We start from the raw sequence: 22,440 nt of genomic DNA, 5'->3' as shown, positions 1-22,440 counted from the left end.
CAGTAGTAAGTTCCAAGAAGGTAGTTTATTAATCCAGTTCCAGATGAAGTAGAAGGTAGATACGATGGTAAATAGCCCCACCAGGAGCGGGCTCCCTGCTGCTCAGCCTGCATTCACCAACTGACACTCAATCATGACCCAGGCATCCAAGCATTCCATGACATCACCACACAACCCAACACTCATCCTGGCTGAGCAGTAGGGAAGAAATGCACAAGAGAAAGGAGAGGTGATAATCAAATTACAACATATTTCATTAAAAAGGACCCATGGCTGCATCAGCTACCGATAAATCCCAGGTAGAGCAGGCAACTGACAAAGAGCCAACATTCCAGAACCTGGCTAGTACCATGATGCAATCAGGGGTCCAGAATGGAAAGAATAGAAAATAACAACAGACTTAACACTCATTGGCATAAGAGCTTGACATGTTACGTGCCTGCTCTGCAAGTTTTTTTGTTTTCTTTGACCAAAATGTAAACGGCCCTGATGTGCAAGCAGATTTTTGCCTGTGAGCAATTCCAACAAACATTTTCCATGTCTGTTTCAGCCATGCTTCAAATGGCAGAAACTGGCAGGGGAAATGAGTGATGGTCACCATGTCCTCTAACTGCTATGTTAGAGGTTACCAGCGGGGTGCCAAGGGAGGCTCCCCGCTGATAACAGAGTGGCTTCCTTGCTCACACTAGAGTGAAGGAAACATGTTTGGTGAGGCAGGAGAAGCACTGGTTCATGGAGTTCCTCCTTCTCTGCTTAGCTCAGTCAGAGTTTCCTTCTAGCATAGATAGTTGTGCGCCAAAAGAACACAAAACGGCAATCTTTCATAGACATGCAAACCTGATCAATGGTAATGGTGATTATGACTCCTGTAAAACCTTTGCAGTGTATTCCACAAACGGGTAGAGATGTTCTCCTGCAAAAAAAAAAAAGATTAGCTTTTTCACCCACCAAATTAATTATGAGCTCATCACGCTCTCTGTTACAGTCTGTTATTCAATGTACAGTATTTACGGAAGAATACAAATGCATACACTGCTGTGCCTGATTGATGGGCGCAGAGCTGGCTATAGGGTTGGTGGTGCCCAGTGTGAAAATCTTTTATAGCAGCCCCCCACAACCTCCTTCTCCTTAGATTCACTCACTGCCACCCTCCAACAGTGCCCCCTCATCTCTCCATAGCCCCTCTGACATACATTTCATTTGTTTTATAGCACTACCCATAACAGTGCAGGGTGACAGAGCATTTTACATCACAAACACATTATAAGGAGACAATAAATCATACATGTGTAAATCATTCTATAGGAAATATTACATAAGACAATGAGGACTTCAAGGTGTATGTTATGTTATGTCATTTTATATAACTTTGTAGCGCGCGCAGCTACTCCAAGGAGTGTCCCGGCGCGAAACCTGAAATAGATCATGAATCTTAAAATCAGAACAGGAAGGTTTTCAACTTTTTCTAAAAAATCCGAGTATCTTGAATGCTCCGAAGAGCCAGGGGCAAGGCAATCCAGCCAAGAGCCACCTTCCGGACAAAGGAGCACCCGCCCAACCTTTGGCGGATAAAGCGAGGGGCCTGGACCAGTAGTTTAGAACCAGAGTGCAATAGTCTAGACGGTAAGTAAAAGGAAAGCCTCCTCTGCAAATAGCTGGGACCCCGACCATATAGGGCAGAGTGGGCAATAGATAAAACCGTAAACTTAATTCGTGCCTCCAGAGGAAGCCAGTGTAAAAAGCGTAGATGAAGTCGCACACTACTTCCTCTGGGAAGATCTAAAAGATGGCGGGCTGCTGTATTCTGCACCACCTTGAGCTTCCTCACTAAATAGCCGGGGGACCCGACATAAAGTGCGTTGGCATAATCCAGGCGAGAAAGAATCAACGCACGGACTACAGTTTCCCTCGCATCCCTTGGGAGAAGAGGCAAAAACTTCCTCAAAGATTTCAGAATGCCAAAGCAGGATCCTGCCAAGTTCTTTATCTGGGTAGCAAAGGATAAGTTCTCTTCGAACCAAACCCCTAGATTTTTTACAGCTTTGCCAGACATACTAGGCAGGGGAAACTCAGCTGGCCATAATGACTCTCTAAAATTGGGAGGAAATTTGCCATAAAGAAGTATTTCGGATTTCTCCTCATTACACTTAAGTTGGGCCCGGGCCAACCAGTGAAACACCGAGGACAAGCAGTGCTGAGCGGAGCAGACCTCTGCATCATCACCCTTCCAGGTAAACAGCAGCTGTGCGTCGTCTGCATAAGCGATCACCCTAGCTCCGAGCTCCTCCGCTAGACATATCAGCGGAGTGACATAGATGTTAAAGAGCAAGGGGCTAAGGGAGGATCCCTGAGGAATGCCTGTGAGAGCTGGCTGGGAGACTGAGACACAAGGAGGAAGCCAGACCTGCTGGAACCCGTTGGACAAGAAAGAATCAAGCCAGCCCAAAGCAGAGCCGGCAATGGCAATTTCCGAGAGACTAACCAGGAGAAGGGGATGAGGCACAGTGTCAAATGCCGCCGAGAGGTCCAACAAAATCAAGGCTGCCCTCCCGCCGGCATCGAGACACTTGCGGATGACTTCCGAAACCTCTATCAGTGCAGTCTCAGTACTATAGGCCGCATGAAAGCCCGACTGGGCGGGGTGCAGCAATCCAGCGTCTTCGACAAAGGCCGTGAGTTGTCTCGTGACTACCTTCTCACAGACCTTCGCCAAGCTAGGCAAGAGTGAGATTGGCCGGTAGTTTCCTGGGTACATAGGGTCAAGTGAAGGTTTTTTTAGGAGAGGAAGAATCCTAGCCTGCTTCCACGTAACAGGCACCCGCCCCTCTAACAGGGACAAGTTAACAATGTTATTAACCTCATGACTGATATTATCAGCCGCTGAGGCTAACAGTCTAGCTGAACAAGGATCAGCAGGTGAACCAGATTTTAGACCCTTAGAATTCTAAGGGTGCACGACAGCTCTGCTGGGGAAAAAGCAAGTAGTTTATGAGTAAGGCCAGCTAAGGAACCAGAAGCAAAAGAGGGGACCATAGGACACAGGAGACTAATAAAAAAGGCCGTCTGAATAGCCTGAATCTTATCAAGAAAGAACTTGGCCAGGACATTACACCAGGCTTCAGAGATTGGTGCCGAACAGACCTGGGCATAAGGAGCCACAAAACTCTGTACAATAGAAAAAAATTCTTTCGAGTTATTGTTCGCTTGGGTAATGCGCGAAGAAAAATACCGATTCTTAGCATCTGCAATCGCCCTATAATATTCCTTTTGTTTAGATCTAAGCGTCTGTTTAGCCAATGAGCAATAGTTATTAGCACGCCATCGTCTCTCCAAAACCTTACAATCATGTTTCAATAGACAGAGCTCTGGTGAAAACCAGGGTTTGGAGGGGGAATCTCTAGTAAGCCTAGAGGAGCAGGAAGAGGAAAGCGCGGTCACTGAATTAGAGATCCATTTCGTAAATCCCACCAAACACTCCCCCAGACCCTGCTGACCAATAGGCCGTAACGAAACTAAGGCATTATTAAAATGGTGAGGATCAATTTTGCGAAACATAGGGGGCAAATTGGACTCCAGCGGCAACTTCTGCTGCTGAATCTCCCATGAAAAACAAACTAGAAAGTGGTCTGACCAAGAGAGGGGCCGGGGCTGGTTGATCTGTATGGGATAGTTAGAGCAAATAGGGTCCAATAAGTGGCCTCCCTGGTGCGTAGGAAGGCAAACCCATTGTGAGAGTTGAGCCAGGTTAAGAGATTACAGGAAATCTCTGGAATCACTGGACTCAGACTGGTCAAGATGAAGGTTAACGTCACCCAGGACCAGATAGTGAGAAAAGCGAATTGCCCGATCCGTCACGGCATCACTAAAAGCATTGAGAAAGGAGCCAGCCGGACCGGGGGGGCGATAAATGAGGGAACCGCCCAACGTAAAGTGCGATGAAAGATTCAGACTAAAATCCAGCACTTTGCTATCACCCCATGTATTAGTATCCTCCATATGGAGAGCCCACTTTTCCCTATACATAATAGCAACGCCCCCCCCCCCCCTCTTCCACCCTTACGATCCAAACAGGCGATCTTAATGCCCACAGGGGTGGCGAGTGCAGCAATAGGGTTGGAAGTATCGTCTAACCATGTCTCCGTGATAAACAGCAAATCTAAGCTGTTGTCTAAAACCAAATCGAATATGTCTACATGGTGTTTCCTCATAGATCTCGCATTAACAAGAGCAGCTTGAATACGGTAGGACCTAGATAGCATAGTGGCAGGAACTCTATCTGGAAGGTCAAAAGACGGCATAAAACCACAAATATCACACACATAATCCCGGCGGCACGGTGACATTCCCCTGCCTTGGGGAGAACACCTTATTGGTCTAAGAGCTTTAAGAGCCGCCGCCGACCGTACGCACCTTTCATCCACTACCTCTTTCGCCTGAGCAGCTTAACTGGCCCTGGCCGCTGGCGGAGCACTGTCGGGCACAGACGGGCTTGCCTTAAGTGCGCCTTTGGAGTGCCATCGGCACGCCCGCTGCGCGTCCGAGCAGAGGCCAATAAATAATCACATCATCCATAATATTAGACAGCATATTTTAAGAGTGCTTAGTCTGGAGAAGCACAAACTCAGAATATAGAAAGTACCATAGTCGTTGGATTTTCTAATAAGAATGTATCTTTACCCACACAAACCCTTTTTTAGTAAGATTATGATAATTAATGACTGAGGAAAAAACAAAATGTTGGAACATATACCATGCTGTTTGCATGCAGGTCTTTTTTGACAGTTCATAGGACACTGTGCTGTATTAGGAATGTAAGTTATGAACAAAAGGAACAAAAAGATCCCGGTGACAAAAGCAATAACCAACTGAGCTATACACATAAAATACAGTTCAGTGATCTGCATGGTAAATGCTCTACACAGAATATATAAGCCCTCCATGCTACTTTAAAATGAGTCAAAAATGCCCCGAAACAAAAGATCTCTCTCCAGCAAGAACATTAATCACCAGAGTTATATATACATTTTGTTTGTTGTCTGAAAACTGCTGGACGCACAGAGAACTCTGCAGCAGGTGCTTCTAAACCCATAAGTTATTTCTAAGCACAGAGCCCCTGAGCTCAGCACCAGGTGCAGCTGCTCTGGTCTCACAGCTCTAAACTGGCCCTGGGTGGATGGGTGTCTTGGGTGTAGGAACTGTGGCATACAGGGGAATTATTTCCACCTACCCGGAGATTATGGAGTTGAGGAACGTAGGGGAGAATGCCCCAAATTTGGAAGTGGCAACTGAAGATTAAGCCGTGGCAGACAGAACATGTCTCACTGAAGCCATGCTGCACATTACCTGTATCCATAATCCACTGTAACCTGGGAGCAAACTCTGTGGTGGCCCTGACTTCTTAATTTTATTAATTGTGTTATTACTGTCACTAAGTTATTGAGCCTCTCCTAAAATTGTCTGATGCTAGGAGAAGCTATTTTATAATCATTTTATTGCTGACTCAGCTGTAATATAACATAGCTCAACATGTCAATGACAGCAATGGGATAGTTATAAAAAATGAAGCAGTCTCAGATCTCCCACAGAGTTTGCTCCTTAGGTTACAAATCCTTAAGGAGACACTTGTGAAATGCATCATCATTTCAGATAAGCATATATAGTCATGTGTTTAATATTTTCTTGTGGAAACATTACAAACAGAAAAGCCCACCTTCAAATCTTATTTGTACGTGCATGTGTATATGTGTGTATGTGTCACTTTGATACAAGTTATGATAAGGGCATTTATTGAACTCCATTTACCTACGCAAATTGAATAATAATACTTGAATAACTGAACACAAAGCACTGAACCTTGGTCTCTGAACTACACAATATACAGCCATGGACTCAAATCCTGGCTACCCCGCTGGACACAATTGAATGATGCATGGTCCATCACTTTACTTCACAATGCAACACTTTCCTTCACCATACAGTTTGAGAGCACATTGAAGTAATTCAGTACAAGAACTGAGATCTACAAAAGCTTCACTTATACATGGTTAATATAAAATAATCTTGCTTCACATTTAATAACAACATAGTCTATATAAATAGTGAACATGACAAACTGATGCATTTTAGGTAACTCATGGCTAAGTCGAAAGGGGGTATTCTAAAGTGTTTCTTAATTCATGATATAGTCGTATGTACTAATTTGATCCACTGAGAACGTTGAAAATAAATTATTTTTTCATTATGTAGACTTCATCATATTTTCTCATGACATGTGTTGCCTGATCTACACTTTGATGGCTTGGCTCATCCTTTGGATCTTACAGCCAACCGCCTCTCCCTCTCTCCTCAAGAAATTAAGGGGCATATTATCAAGAAACGGCGTTAAAATTATTGCCGATTTAGCGGCAGAAAACTGCCGCTAAAGCGGCGATAATGAGCTTGATAATATGCCCTTGAGAATTCCCATAGAAGCCCATGTTCTGGTGTCAACATGGGCTTCTATTGGAATTCTCTGCGGCATATTATCAAGGCCATTATCGCCGCTTTAGCGGCAGTTTTCTGCCGCTAAAGCGGTGATAATTTTAACGCCGTGCTTGATAATATGCCTCTTTGTGTCTCCTTTGCCTTTGGTTGAGGAGTAATAGCCATTCCATTCCAGCAACAGATGGAACTGGGGAACACAGATATGATCAAATTGAATCCTTTCAGAATAAGTGCCGCTGCAGTGAAGGATTATTTGAGTAGCCTGGTGTGTAATTTTCCGTGAAAAATTTCCCCTTCTGTTGATTGCCCTAATATTCTCAGCATGGGTTTTACTTTAAAATGGATCACTAATCGCAGACTGGATGTCATATTGACGAGCTTTGCTTGTGGCACCTGATTTCAACAATAGACCCTCCTCGAGGACTTGGTCCTCAGTTTCGAAGAATACTGGTGAGATGACAAGGCCTACAGCTATTTAAGAGTTATTGGCAATAATCTGCAATGATACTAGAAGGCTTGGTGTAGCATTTATTGGGAACAATTGTATTGGCACCTTTTCTTACTTGCTCTAAGGTTTCTGAACAGGGCATATTTGCATGGTTTCTTTCTCCCAAGAAAGCACCCTCATTGATGTTTTTCTGGTCTAAGGATCATATTCTTCTCATTTTGTACTCTTTGACTTTTAAATCAGATTGGTGATCTTCTACAATCAAAAATATGTTTATCAGCTTAGTACAGGCTGTTTTATGGGGTTGTATGATGTTACAACGCATGCCATTTCCCCGCATGCTGTTGTAGTGCAAATCTTTACCCCGACTTGCTGTCGGGGGTTCGCTGGAAGTTGGAATAGTTTAATTTACTATTCCAACTCCAGTGTGTGCAACAGTAGGGAAGGTGTTGGAGTTAAATCCAACACCTTCTACCCCCTGCTACACACCTTTCGCGTTGCAAAAGCATGCGTGGTAATGGCATGCATTGTATTGTTTGCTGGGAAACGGGTGTTTCCCATTTTATGGGGTGGTTTATTGTCCAAGGAGTCCTTAAGGTTATCTGTCAGACCACAGTAAAAAACGGAGGCTTCCTTTTCCTTTGGCCAGGCAATTCTAACTAGCAAATGACTGGAGTGCGCCACATGGGATGGGACATTGTGCCTCCTTTGCTTGAGGTCCATAATCGTATTGTTAATGGACTAGGAGATTACTCTCAATCATTGCTGTGGGTACTCCATGTCAAATAAGACCAGGCGATCAGGAGGGCCACCTGGCTCTGCTTATTAAGAAAAGACATGGTACAACTTATAAACTTCAGCTGTAGCTGTCTCAATAAGGGCAAACATGTCTGTGGTTCTCCAACATACTTTGCTAGGATAGTCATTAGAACAAGAACTGAAACTCCCATTACCACCGTGGGATGGGTCGGTTTCTCATGGGGTAAGTTCTATCCTAGATTGATCTGAAAATAGGGGTGAGCAAGTGGATTTCTGGTCTAAAGTCTCTGTCTGGCTGATAACTGATCCACTCTTTGACTCGTTATGAGTTTATGGCCTGAAACCTATCACTTCCACTCAATTCCTTGAGTTGAGTCTGTTTTGCGTGGCTTAAAAAATACGCACAAGACACTCAGTTTGTATGAGCCATTCTATTATGAAAGTAAAAAATACTATGATCCTGCAAGACTTCTTGGCAGCTTTGTTGCATGCTCGCAGGGGCAACCAAAAAATGGAAGGGAAGTGATAATTGCACAGGTAGCATAGAGTTGTTTCTAAAATGATACAGTGGCAATTATTAGACCTTTTTGTTATCTTGCCACCTTATTGTTTCTCGTGGGGTGAGTGAAATAGTTAACTAAACCAATGCTTGTTATGCTGATGCCTCTGGAAGCTTTTGAAAGAAAGGTTGGTTACACCTTGGGCTGGGAATTTACTGAAAGAAGGCCATTGTTGCCCAGCTGATTCCTCTTCAGGGTTTTGTTCTCTGCCTTTTTTCAACATGTTTCTTGTATCTGGAGATTTTCCAGACCATCCCCAACCTAAGGAAATGAGTATTTATTCTGGTTAAGGCAGTAGTTTAACAATTTAGGTTTAAAGAAAAAAACATAGGTTCCCCCATTGTGCTGATTGTGAAATGTGCTCCAGTTCTGCCCTCAATTATTGATTATTTATAGACACAATGTTGTCATTGACAATTTCTCATTAACTTAGAAATTGTTTCAGTAAGGTCATTAGGTGCAAGTGGCCTTGGAGTGTGTAGTTTTGATATGGCAAGGACTCTGCCATTATTTGAAATCATCCACCCCCAGGTCTCCTGTATCTTCTATTTTTATCTGTAGTTCTGGCCATTAATGTCCTAATCTGTGTTGCCATACCTCTTTGTATATTAAAACTTAACATAAAATATTCTCCTTCCTTCATTCACATGCCCCATCTACGCTGTCGTTGGATCGGATTTCCATCTTTAGTGTGGCAAAATTCTTACTGTGATCATCATTAATATGTAAGAGCACTAAATATCACCAACCAGGCACAGAATCCTGGAAGATGTTTAAAAAAGTGTGAAAAACAGTCTTTTAGAGCATTGCCTCTGCTCATATATAACCCCTCAAGATATGTGCTTTTGAAGCAGCAGTGGAAAAACTCAATGCAAGGAAAGGCACCTTCCACAATCTCAGCAAAAAGGAACAAAAGGCTTTGAAGTCTATCAGCAATAAGACCAAACTAGAGATAAAACCAGCAGATAAGGGTGGTGCCATTGTCATCCAAGACCAGAAATGATATAGAGAAGCCTGTCTAAACCTCCTGTCAGATACCAAACAATATACTCCTTTACAAAGAGACCCCACCAGGCGTCTGCAACAAACCATAAAGACCATCACGGGAGAAGCATTAGAAACAGGATGGATTTTAAAAAAGAACACGCATTTCTAAATACCCTTGAACCAAGAACTTCTCAGTTCTGTACAATACCTAAAATCCATAAAGGAAGACAACCTCCACCGGGCAGACCCATAATATCTGGGATTGGCTCTGTTCTTGAACCACTCTCTCAATACACCAACTGGTTCCTCCGCTCACTGGTCACCAACATCAAATCCTAAGTTAAAGATACAAAAAATTTTCTTAACATCCTGACTGATGTTGAGTACGACCCCTCACAAGAAACCATGACATGCCTGGAAGTCTTATACACAAGTATCCCACAGGATGTAAGCCTCTGAGTAATCACCAGCATACTACAGGCCCAGATTGGCTGTGGCAAGCACCAATACAATGGATTATGACACTAGCACATCTAGCCCTGACGGAAAACTTCTTCAAATTTGAAGATCAGCTGGGATCCATGGAACTCTTATAGGGAGAATATTTGTAGCCCTCCCAGTGGAATTGACCCTGACATTGCCTCTTCCCCATGACTTCCAATAGAAAATATTGTTTCATCAATGATCGCTGTCTGTCTCCACTGTAAACGTATTTGCCTAATCCTTCGTTCTGTATGTAAATGTCAATGACTGTTAATACAATAATTATAAAAAATAAAGATTTGAAGATCAGATCTATCTACAGGGACATCGAACCTCTTTGAGCAGTACTTTCGCCCCAAGCATAGCCTGCCTCTACATGAGCTGATTTGAGGAAGAAGGCATCTAGATGAACAACCCCTACCAAAATGAGATTCGTCTTTGGTGTAACTACATAGATGATATCCTGGTGATATGGTACAGGATGAGAAAAGTACAGAAGGATTCAAGGGATGGTTGAACCAACTTAATCCATACCTGTGATTCACTATGACCACCAATACTAACATAGTCTCAACTGCTTGCTCCATTATAACAGTGCCCCTCTGCGAGCTTTACGAGAACATCTTTCAGTGGGACAATACCTCAAGATCAGAAGAAACTGCTCAGACCTAAGCAGTTTCAAAGGAGAATCCAAACAACTAACATAAACATTTAAAGGATAAGGAATACCCAAAGAGGATTATCAAACAAGCACAGAAATGGGCCTGCAACACCCCATGGTCAGCATTGCTGGAAACTAATGACAAAGAAGAAACCAATTCACTAATATGTGTTACTACATTTAACTCCTACTCAAATGTCATGAAGAGGACAATAAACAAGAAATGGCATATCCTTACTTCAAACCAATTGTCCATCAAAAAAAAATTCTCATTTAAACAGAATAGAAGCATTAGGGAGATTCTTGTGCACAGCAACACTTGGAAAGGCCCGCTGGAAAGACAAAATACCCTGTGGGACCAATTGTAAATCAAAGGACATTTTCCATACGGCTGCTGCACAGTGTGCCCACTTACTACACAATCTAATCAAATCAAACTAGGCCTACCCACTCCGTGGGAACAGAGGCATCACACCAATTGCAACAGCAACAATGCTATCTATATGATCACATGCCCTTGCAGTCATCGCTGCATAGGGATGACCAACAGAAAGGTCAAAATGCGAATAAGCGAAGATAGGTGCGCAATATGATGTAAAAGGACATCTACAACATTAACAGCACATTTCGTAGAGAAAGGAAACACTGATCAAGATATAAAATGGACAGTGATAGAGAAAGTGAACTACAGCACAGTAATAACAAGAACTGCTGGTAAAAGAACAACAATGGGTGTACAAACTCAAGACACATAGTTCTGGACTCAAAAATGATATCCCATGGAGTCAGTTGACTCTTAACTAAAGGTATAATTCACTAACACACAGCGCCCCAACCCCACCCTCCCAAAAATGTGCCTCATAAGCAAACTATGACTATAACAAAGAACATCATACGCTGGTGTAAGTGATAGAACAGCAAATAATACCACCAAGGTGCATGGAGATAGTATGAGCTAAAATACCCCCAGTGTCTATGGACTACACTTACATATATAGATGAGCACAAAACTACTAAGTAATACTGTTACTATTTTGCAAGGACCGTGTAGTAGAAGATAGCGCAACACATGAAAAATCTGTTTCCCATCGTGTAACAATTGATGTCACAAAAACATGGCACTTCTGACACCTGAGCACTAGACTGTTATACATGTAACTTGGAGTCGAACATATAAAAAATCTGTTTTCCCTCGTGTAAGCAACTGATACCCCCCCAAAATTGGCATTTGGGACACTGCCTGCACTGACAAATATATAAAACAACCATTCACATGAGCTCTTGCGCCCAGTGTAGTTTCGGTGAGGCCGGGCGGTTGCCCCTGACAACCTCCCAGAGTGCCTGAGTCTCCTATAATATATGTCATGAAAGGAATCCCTCGTCCGAAGAGGGCAGGGCACACGAGAGCCATTATGCAAGTGCTGCAGGGTAACCACACACTACTACACATGCCTCCTGGTGTCTGGTAATCACAAGCCGGGAGGCCTGGAACCAAATAGGCATGGAAGCAGGGTAGGACCGTTGACAGGGTAAGTATCTGTATGAACGTGCCCTGGAAGCACGATATGTTGCACGCAACATTCTGAGAATGCATCTACCTTCTCTTATTTTGGTTTTATACCCCCAATTTGACACTGTAAAAACAAATGGTGTGACTACAGGGCAACCCTTTTTTCCTCTCACTCCTGAGAAACAGAAATGTCAACACCAACGGGTGAGTGAATGCATGTTGGATGTGAGTATTCAGGGTAGACCGCTCCCCACACTGTTTACTGCTGCTGTTTTTTGACCTGCTTTTATTGCCTCCCCTTGTTAAACTGTTGCAACTTTGTTTTTTTGTTAACGTATTTTCTTTTTCCATCTTTCCTCCGTTTCCCGCTGTGTCCGTTCCCACTGCTTTTTTCCCGCCACTGTCTCCCCTGCGGCCCACCCCCTCAATGCCCATTCGCCGCCTGCTCCCACCTCCCAGCTGCTCCTCCCTCCCTACCCCCCTTATATGGAGGCCTCGCAGCAGTAGGGAGAGCGACCGTTGACCCCAGTTCCCTTATATGGAGGCCACTCAGCGACCGTGCCCCTGGCGTGCCTAAGGCAAGCCCGTCTGTGCCCATCTGTGTCTGGTCCATGCCCAGCGCCAGAACCCCTGGCCCCCGCAGATGCCACGACATGCGACACCGCTACGACTCCAGCACCCTCCACGCACTCAATGCCGGAAGATCACGCACCTGCTGCCTGGCCGCCCCGAAACGCACCCAAGGTCCCTTCTCCTGCCAGAACTAGCTTCACCAGCATCCGGCCCGCCAACCCACCCACCGAAGAACCCAGCTTCCTCAGATGCATTCTGCTCAACACCCGCTCCGCCCGCAAACACGCCGTCGAACTCTGAGACCTACTCGACACCAACACCCCAGACGTTGCCTTCCTGACGGAGACCTGGCTGAACCCCTCCTCGGCACCTGACATCGCCATAGCCATCCCAGAAGGCTACAAGATAACCCGCAAGGACCGCACCAACGGAGTATGAGGAGAAATTGCCATCGTCCACAGGAACACTCTCAAGATCTCGACATACACCGACGACACCCTCAGCACCGCCGAACACCTGCATCTCCAGATCCACACCGACCCCAACACCACCCTCAGAGGCACCCTCATCTACAGACCCCCCGGACCCCTACCACAGTTCAGCGACTCCATCGCCGACTTCGTCAGCACACACGCCCTTGCCTCCACGGACTACATCCTCCATGGGGACCTGAACTTCCAGCTCGAGAACAACAATGACTCCAACACCCTAATCGACAACCTCACCAACCTCGGACTCAGACAACTCGTCACAACACCCACCCACTCTGCTGGCTACATGCCTGACCCCATCTTCTCAGCAAGCACCCACGTCTTCTTCAACCACACCACCAAACTCCACTGGACCGACCACCGTTGCATCCACTTCATCTTCCGGAAACCCACCACGCACCACCACACCCAGCAGACGCCTCGCCGCCACTGGAGCAAAGTCACCAAAGACCAGCTAACCACCACCCTCGCCCAGAGCCCACCCGCACACCCGACCGACCCCGATGCCGCGGCCCGCAACCTCAGACAGTGATCAATGACAGCGCCAACACCCTCGCCCCGCTCAAGAAGCCCTCCAACACCCACACCAGCAAGAAAGCCAGCTGGTTCACCGAAGATCTCCAGGCCTCCAAGCGGACCTGCCAAAAACTAAAAAAAACTGGTTCCGTGAACGAACACCAGAAAGCTACACAGCCCACAAGAACGCCACCCGCAGACACCACCACCTCATCAGATCCGCCAAAAGGACCTCCTTCAAAGACCGCCTAGATAACAACGCACACAACAGCAAAGAGCTCTTCAACACCATGAAGGAACTCTCCAACCCCAGCTCCAACACCAACGACATCCTCCCTGCACAAGACCTGTGCGACTCGCTGGTCACCACTAGATCGCAGACATCCACGACAGCTTCAACGCCGTCACCACCCCGGCACACCACTGAGACCCCCGCTCCCACGACCACCACCCGTTTGCTCTCCTGGACCAACATCAACGACAACGACACCATCAAGATCATGAACACCATCCACTCCGGCTCCCCGGAAGACCCCTGCCCACACCACATCTTCAACAAAGCCAGCACACCATCGCACACCATCTCCTTCGAGACAACGACCTTCCCTGAGAGCTGGAAGCATGCAGAGATCAACGCCTTACTCAAGAAACCCAGGGCAGACCCCAAGGACCTCAAGAACTTCCGACCCATCTCCCTACTCCTGTTCCTGGCAAACATCATTAAAAAGGCCGTCAACAAACAACTGACCACCTTCCTTGAGGAGAACAGCATCCTGGACCCGTCCCAGTCCGGGTTCCGCAGCAACCACAGCACCGAAACCGCCCTCAACGCCTCCACCAATGACATCAGGACCCTGCTAGACAACGGAGAAACCGCAACCCTCATCCACCTGGACCTGTCAGCCACCTTCGACACGGTCTGCCACCGCACACTACGTGCACTCCTCTACGACGCCGGAATCCAAGAAAAGGCCCTAGGACCTCCTCCTTCCTCTCCGGCAGAACACAGACCGTCCACCTCCCACCCTTCCGCATGACGGCACAACCTCAACATCATCTCCTATGCCGATGACACCCAGCTGATCCTCTCCCTCACCAAAGACCCCCACACCACCAAAACCAACCTCCATGAAGGAATGAAGGCCGTTGCCGACTGGATGAGAAACAGCCGACTGAAGCTGAACTCGGACAAGACGGACGTCCTCATCCTCGGATCCACCCCCTTGGCCTGGGACAACTCCTGGTGGCCGACTGCACTAGGAACCCCCCCAACACCCACCGACCACGCACACAACCTAGGGGTCATCCTCGACTCTACCCTCTCCATGACGAAGCAGGTCAAAGCAGTCTCCTCATCCTGCTTGAACACCCTCAGCACGCTTCGCAGGATCTTCAAGTGGATCCCCACCGAAACAAGAAGGACGGTCACCCAGGCCCTCGTCAGCAGTAGACTGGACTACGGAAACGTACTCTACGCAGGAGCCCCTTCAAAACTCCTGAAACGGCTCCAACGCATCCAGAACGCCTCCGCACACCTGATCCTCGACATCCCTTGCCGCAGCCACATCACAACCCACCTGAGAAACTTGCACTGGCTCCCTGTCAACAAGAGGATAACCTTCAAACTCCTCACCCATGCACACAAGGCACTCCACAACACCGGACCAGTGTACCTCACCAGCTGACTCAGCCTCTACACCCCCACCCACCAGCTCCTCTCCGCAGACCGCGCCCTCGCCACTGTCCCCCGCATCCGAAGAGTGACCCCTGGTGGCAGATCTTTCTCCCACCTCACCGCCAAGACAAGGAACACCCTCCCCCTCCGCCTATGGCAGACCGGAGACCTTCTGACCTTCAGGAAACTTCTCAAGACCTGGCTCTTTGAGCAGTAGCAGCTTCCCCCCTCCCCAGGCCTTGAGACCATCACAGGTATGTAGAGCACTTTACAAACGATATGATTGATTGATTGATTATCCATCGCAAGATTAATGTTAATTTTGCACAATCTAAGCCATATACTATGCATATCTCCTGCACAAGGTCTGCTGTTAAAAACTAAGGATGCTAATGCTCTCATGATATTGGATAGGTATTTTATCACAACACAGGCACTAATCGCTAAAGCTATTGTGATTGATACGGAATTACACAAGAGTGATACACCAATATTTCTTGCTAAATTAGTGGGCCCGCAATCTGTGTATTAGTGTAGGAGACCGGATGAGAAAAGTTAACACTCAGGTACTCCACCAATGACGAATCGGTGGATAACATGGAACTCCAACTGTGACCACTACTGTAGCGTGCTCTGGGTGATGCATGCCACAAGTAAGAATCTCATATTGGGAGTCTAGATGATGCACAGGCCTTTCATAATTTGAAGTACTACTAATACCAGTAATAACATGGCTATTTTTAAATACAGGTTGGACTTGAAAAAGAAAAAAGAAATAAAAGGGCAAGTATACACATTGCCCTGGTATGCACAGAGGTACATACATTAAATCTATAAAAATAAGATAGCTTGAATAGCTTACACACCAGTGTGGTGAGCCAAATCACCCTGATGAAAGCCCAGAACCTATTTGGGCCATAGAGAAGGGCTGACAGATTTCAGTATAGGGTCATAGGACAATCATATTCAATACCCTACATACATTTTTAGTTTTAACATCCCCGACTACTCAACTTATAAAGGGATACCTTTGAATAAGTCGAAGGATTTTTAATCTTTATGCCGCCTGGTCTGTTTTTTTCAAGTGCTCCCTGGAAGATGGTTGAGCCCACCCTGACCTTTAGGAGTCAGGGTGAACCCGATGATGAAGCATGACACCACTAGAATGTGTGAGTATTATTTAAAGAAAATGAATCCTTTTCTTCCTTGCTCCTAGGAAGGAGGTGCCATACTAAAGACTATTATTGCCCAGCACTCCACATAAAGATACCTTAGGTGGGTTAATCGTTGTGTGTTTGCGCATTGCCTTTTCCCAAGCCTTATGGTACTTAATTTGTTTTTACTGTACAATGAAAAAAGATGTGAAATAAAATTTCCTCCTAGAAAAACAAAAGTGTGTAAAAGGTAAAAATCTGGACAAGCATGCTAGCCAAATTGCTATTTGTACTATTTTGCTTAAATGCAAAAATGTAAATAAAGTCAACACAGACATACCAAACATCACAGGAGTACAAACTGAAACAACGGCTAAACGAAGTGCCAGTGCCCCAGCTTTCACAGTGACAGTTCACCCCAGTTTTTACATTTACTGATGCTCTTTGTTCAGTTTTTTCTTTCTGGAACTGTGAGTTGCCAGGCTGGCAATAACATCATGTTGGGAAAAAGAAAGGGCCCCAGAATACGGGGAATGGATTCAACAGCTCTGGGGTTTATTTTGAAAGGAAAAACCTCACAGCCATTTGGGGTAACATTTGATATTATCATGAAAATACCACAGTTTAAAATGAATGTGCAGAATTTACGTGCAGGCTTTAATGAAAAGTAAAATACAGTTGAATGCAAAAATTGTAGTAGACAACCGTATTTACTCGTACTAGGCCACAAATGGCTTAAACAACAGCGCATGTCAAGCTGACGACTATAACATGCTTATTTTGCATTCAATGTTTATTTCTTGACCTTTCCATGGACATGTTTTTCATAATAAATAATAGTTGCATAAGTGTTTTCATCTAAACTCTGCAAAATGTTTTTTACCTATACAAAGATCACTGTTAATTCATGATTAGAGATTTGTCATTTAGTGAGGTAATGAAGAAATCCACATATGAAGATTCAGCAGTTCTAAAGAAAATGCATGGTTGCTGTGTGATATGTGTTCTTTTCCTTATACAGATGTTTCAACTTCTACATAGGCCATTGTTAGCAAATTAATACACTTTATAATTAGAAGGTTACAAATGTAGGGGCAGATTTACAAGCCTGTTGCGTTATTTTTGCTGGAGTTTGGTCATGCTTGCGACACAACACCAGCAATGCGTGACTTTAGCGTCAACAGATGCGTCAGAATTTCTGACGTATCTGTCAATCCTTGCGCAATGGTGCGCCGTATTGTAAATACGGTGCATCCATACTGGCGCAAGGGATTCTCAGGGTGGGGCAGGGAAAGTGACGCATCTTTACAGATGCGTCACTTTCTTGTAAATCTGCCCCCTAGTTTATATGTGGGAAAGTAGACAAATGGGAAAATGATTCATCTGAAACCTTGAAATAATACAACTTAGGGCCTAATTACGATTTCGATCGGAAAGGCTCCGAGCGGAATTCGGATTTTCCTAACCCGTCTTGGAACCCATGTTTCCAACCGACTCGGAAACATTTCCGACCGACCAATTACGATAGAAGTTAACAGTTCGGTCTTTCAGATTCAGTTCTGCTTGGCATTCGGAAACTCCGAGTCAGTCAGATCCGAATCGTACATCTCTATGGACCTCATTTCCGACTGACGTATTACGATGTTGGATTCGGATAACCTTTCTGAATCGGTCTGTCTGACACGGCACTGCTGTCGGAAATCGAATTAGGGGGCCTATAGCAGGCTTCCCTTGACACGGAGGCCTCCGGTTGGGGCCTGAGGGGGTACCCATGGGATTCCTATGTACAACCATGCACAGTGTGGCAGGCACATGGTGTGCCCGTCATGGCGTGCACGGTTTTCTGCAACCATCTCTTTTTTAAATGGGAGCCTGTATTGTTAGTCAGAACACAGGGTCCCATTGAAGTCAACGGAAGTCCAACCTAACAGTGTTTGGAAATATCGAACCCGAGTTGGTCGGAACCTCTTCTGACAAGGAGTCGGTCGGTTTGCTTTCTGACCGACATCATAATAAGGCCCTTAGTTGTAAACGTACACATTGCTGTCTGTGAACTATTGTATTCCTGTGAGAAGATGGGGATTGAATGTGTTTTAATGAAAATATTGAAAGAAGATTGGCTGGCTGAAGAAAGAAGTAAGCAAAAACTACACCTTAAAAAATGTGTTTGTCTATAATAGTGCATGTTCCTAGAGTAGGTTAACACTTATCCGCATCCACTTCCACTTCCCATTACAACTCTTTCCATTTTATAAATGCTCATTGTGTTCTGAGACTCTAATGAGTTTCTTGAACTTCTCTTTATGGGAAGTTCTGCTATGATTGATTTCTGAAATATTGAACTGATTTATGCTGAAGCTTTATGCATTCACTCTCCCGTTGACGAACAAGAACTCTTTATGCGTTCTGACTGGCACCTTTTTTTCCCATTCTTGGAATAGGGGTTCTTTACTTTATGGAACATGCTTAATGCATCTTATTGCAATTTATTGATTGAAGATTGGTTATTGATTTCTAATAAGATTCTAATGATTAAAATTGATGAAATTAACTTGTGAGCTTGATAAAGATGATGTACTAAAGATTTAAAATAAAACCCTTCAACTCATACCGATATCTCATTATTGACTGAAAATTGATTACAAATTGTGATAATAATTTATGTTATGTTTGACTCCTGATCTTCTCTAAAACAACAGCAAACGTCCACTGCCTCAATGACAGTGGGAATGAGCCCGGATGATGGTATAATCAAGATTTTAAAACTTGATAGCTGAGAGATAGTTTATGTTATGAGAAGAGGCGCTATAAATAATTATCCCAGAGTCCAAAGCCCAGAATTTGAAGACTGACAAGGTGCGATTTTGAAGCTGTTTGCTGTATCGAAGGTGTGAGTATCAATTGGGTTATACATACAAATTGGGTTTTTAATGCGTTTTAGTCATGAGGTACTGGAGTATACATACTGAATGAATTGGTGTTGTTGATGTGCTTGTTGTGAAGAAGCTGAAAAGATTGTCGAACCCCGAAGTAGTCCAAGATCTCAGTATAGATAAATATGATTTGATTTATGGTTTTCTTGTCTGCTAAAGATTTGTGGTGTAGGTTGTGAGGTACCATTGGACTGCATAATTGAGATAGGGATTATAAAAAAAATTGTGATTGTACTAACATTGATTGATGTTGGCAGAACTTATTGTGCAAAGTTGAAGCTACGTTAATTTGGGTGATTTTCCCGCTGATCCAGATTTCATTCATGCGTGTGAAAAATCTTTCTGAGTGGAATAAATCAGAAGGTGTCAAAACATAAATATTTTTAAAGCAAGAAGAAGAAGTATGACTAAGTTTGACAGTAAATTCCTTTGGTTGTGCATCCTGGCGCTTGATGGGCCTGATGATGGTTGAGCTTTATTTCACACAGCTCTGTGTGCCATGCCCCCATACACTGATGAGGTATAGGTAAGTCACCCCTACTGCAGGCCCTGCAGGCATAAGGCGGGGTACACTATATCCCATGTGGGGATATAGCTGCCTACCCAGATATGACCCTTCAATATCCAGTTCATTCTTGGATATTGCAAGTGAATAGGGAAGCCATAGAGAGGACATGGTTGAATACCTGCCATGATGGGTTACCTAGCTCCATGATGACTTCACTGAACCCTTAGATGTTTGGTACCAAACATCTCATCTCAATAAATCCTCACTGATGTTATTGTTGGATCTAATAATAAATGCCCACATGCGACCCTTTAGAGGGTCTCCTGAACACCTACCAAGTACTGGTGTGGTCTCTGTTTAGTTTCAGCCAGCCTGCCACCATCACACATCTTTCTGACCTCATTGGGTGAGGGCCAGTGCTCTCAAAGGCCAGGAACAAAACCTACTCTAGGCCGAGGTGCTTCACACCGCCCCAAGACAGGAAGGCCTTCTGAGGCGGGAAGATTCAAAGGTGAAGTGCCTTTGAAATGCAATCCATGCATATCCAGATAGTGGAGGATGCCAACCCCCCTTTCCTGCTCCACTTTTGGCTGGAGGAAAGGTGGGAAAATTAGTTAGATGAGGAGGTGCGCCCACATTCACCCAGTACCACCCCTAAGGTGAGGCAGGTGATCTGAAGCCCACTCTTGAAAATCCACCAACTTTATATGATGGGAAAACAACCTATCTGTGCTAGAGTAGTGCCCCTTGCCACAGGAAATGGTCACTTATAGGGTTTAGACACTCTACAGGTAGAGGGCCCATTGGCTACTACCTGTCTCGACCTTTAAACACCCCTAAATTCAGTATTTTGGTGGGATCTCTGGACCTTGAACCTTAGATTCAATAGACAAGAAGAAGATACAGACGAAGAAGAGCTGCTGCTTGAGAACTTGGTGCCAAACCCTGCCTGCTGCCCCAAGGAAAAGACAATCATGATTGTGCTGTCTCATCATTTGCTGATACCTCACTGTCAATAGGTGACCACACGAATAAATCCAATAATTGCCTTAAGCCAATTTTATTTTTTGATTGGTCTATTTTTTTTAAATTTTAAAATTCACTGACAAAGAAAGGTATTAAGGTTTTTTTAAACTTTACAAAAAGGTCCCAACTTTAGCACAAATAATGAGTGATACCAAGAACAAGGTCCAGGAGCTCGACCTGACCCCTTACATGGACCTGTTTTGTGCCATGTGCATGGCCCTTTGGTAAAGGTTATAGTAGTAAGACTGGCCTGTAGTGGTTCAGACCACATAAATAATTTGGGGGTTTCTCCTTTCATCTGCATGAGCCATCTGAGAGGTCTGTGGTCGGTTTGGACAAGTAAGTTAGAACCAAACAGGTATATTCTCAGCTTCTTCAGGGACCAAACCGCAGCAAAGGCTTTATTCCCCAACCTCTGGAATGTGGCAGGGGCATTCGTCATTCCAAAGGGCAACACAGAAGTGCCCACCTGGGGTTGAGAATGCTGAGCTTTCTTTTGCGCCTGGGGTCAGACCTATCTGCCAGTACTCTGATGTGAGATCAAAAGTACTCAGATATATGGAGGACCCCAACTTGTCAATTAATTAATCTGCCCTAGGAATTAGATGTGTATCAGTTTTTGTGACTATATTGAGGCCCCTATTTTACACACAAAACCTCATTTCTTCTTTCCACCCTTGGAATGAGGCTTGGGGACTAAAACAACTGGGCTGGCCCAGGGGCTCTCTGAGGGTTCAATCATACCCAATTCCTGCATTTTGCTTACTTCAGCCTTGATGCTCTCCTTGACATGGTCCGACTGCCTGTAAATGTTATTTTTGATAGGTAGTCTGTCACCAGTGTCCATATCATGTGTACACCAGTTAGTCAGACTAGGGGTAAGGGAGAAGAGCTCAAAAAACTGATTTAGGGCTTGCCAGCAATCAGTCTGCTGTTGGTCAGTGAGGGTGTCTGACAAGATTGCTCCTTCAAGTGATCCATCTTTGGGGTTGTGAGAGAGAAGGCCAGGGAGAAGTTCACTCTCTGTTACCTGATCCTCATCTGTAATCATGAGCATGGTCATGTCAGCCCCGTCATTATAGGGTTTAATGCAGTATACATGTGTGAACCTCTTGGGGATCCTACATGTGCCAAAATCAACCAAATAGGTGACCACCTCTGTTCTTTCAAGGATAGGGCAGGGGCCAGTCCATTTGTCCTGGAGGGCCCTAGGTGCCACAGGCTCCAAATCCCACGCCTTCTGCCCTGGTTAGAACTCCACCATGTCAGTCTTTTAGTCACACCAGAGCTTCAGGAGCTCTTGACTGGCCTCAAGGTTTGTGTTAGATTTTTTCATCTACTCCGCCACCCTGGAACGAAGGCCAAGTACATAATCCACAATATTCTGCTTAGGTTCTTTGAGAAGTCTCTCCCATACTTCCTTTACAAGACAGAGTGGTCCCCTTACAGGGAGTCCAAACAGAAGTTCAAAGGGGGGAAACCCTATCCCCTTCTGTGGCATCTCTGTGCAACCAAAAAGCAGACATGTTCCAATGCTGGATCCCAATTGACTCTCGGGGTCTCCACAGACTGGCCTCTGTTGCCTCTCCGTCATCCTCTTCTTCCTCTCTTCTTGCCCAAAAAAGGTTGATACGAGGGCCTCCCATAGGGTGGACATGGATTGTACAGAGGTG

The sequence above is a fragment of the Triturus cristatus genome, chromosome 6 (genome assembly GCF_964204655.1).
Source record: "Triturus cristatus chromosome 6, aTriCri1.1, whole genome shotgun sequence".
In the NCBI taxonomy this organism is placed as follows: Eukaryota; Metazoa; Chordata; class Amphibia; order Caudata; family Salamandridae; genus Triturus; species Triturus cristatus.
Note: the sequence above shows the minus strand (reverse complement) of the source record.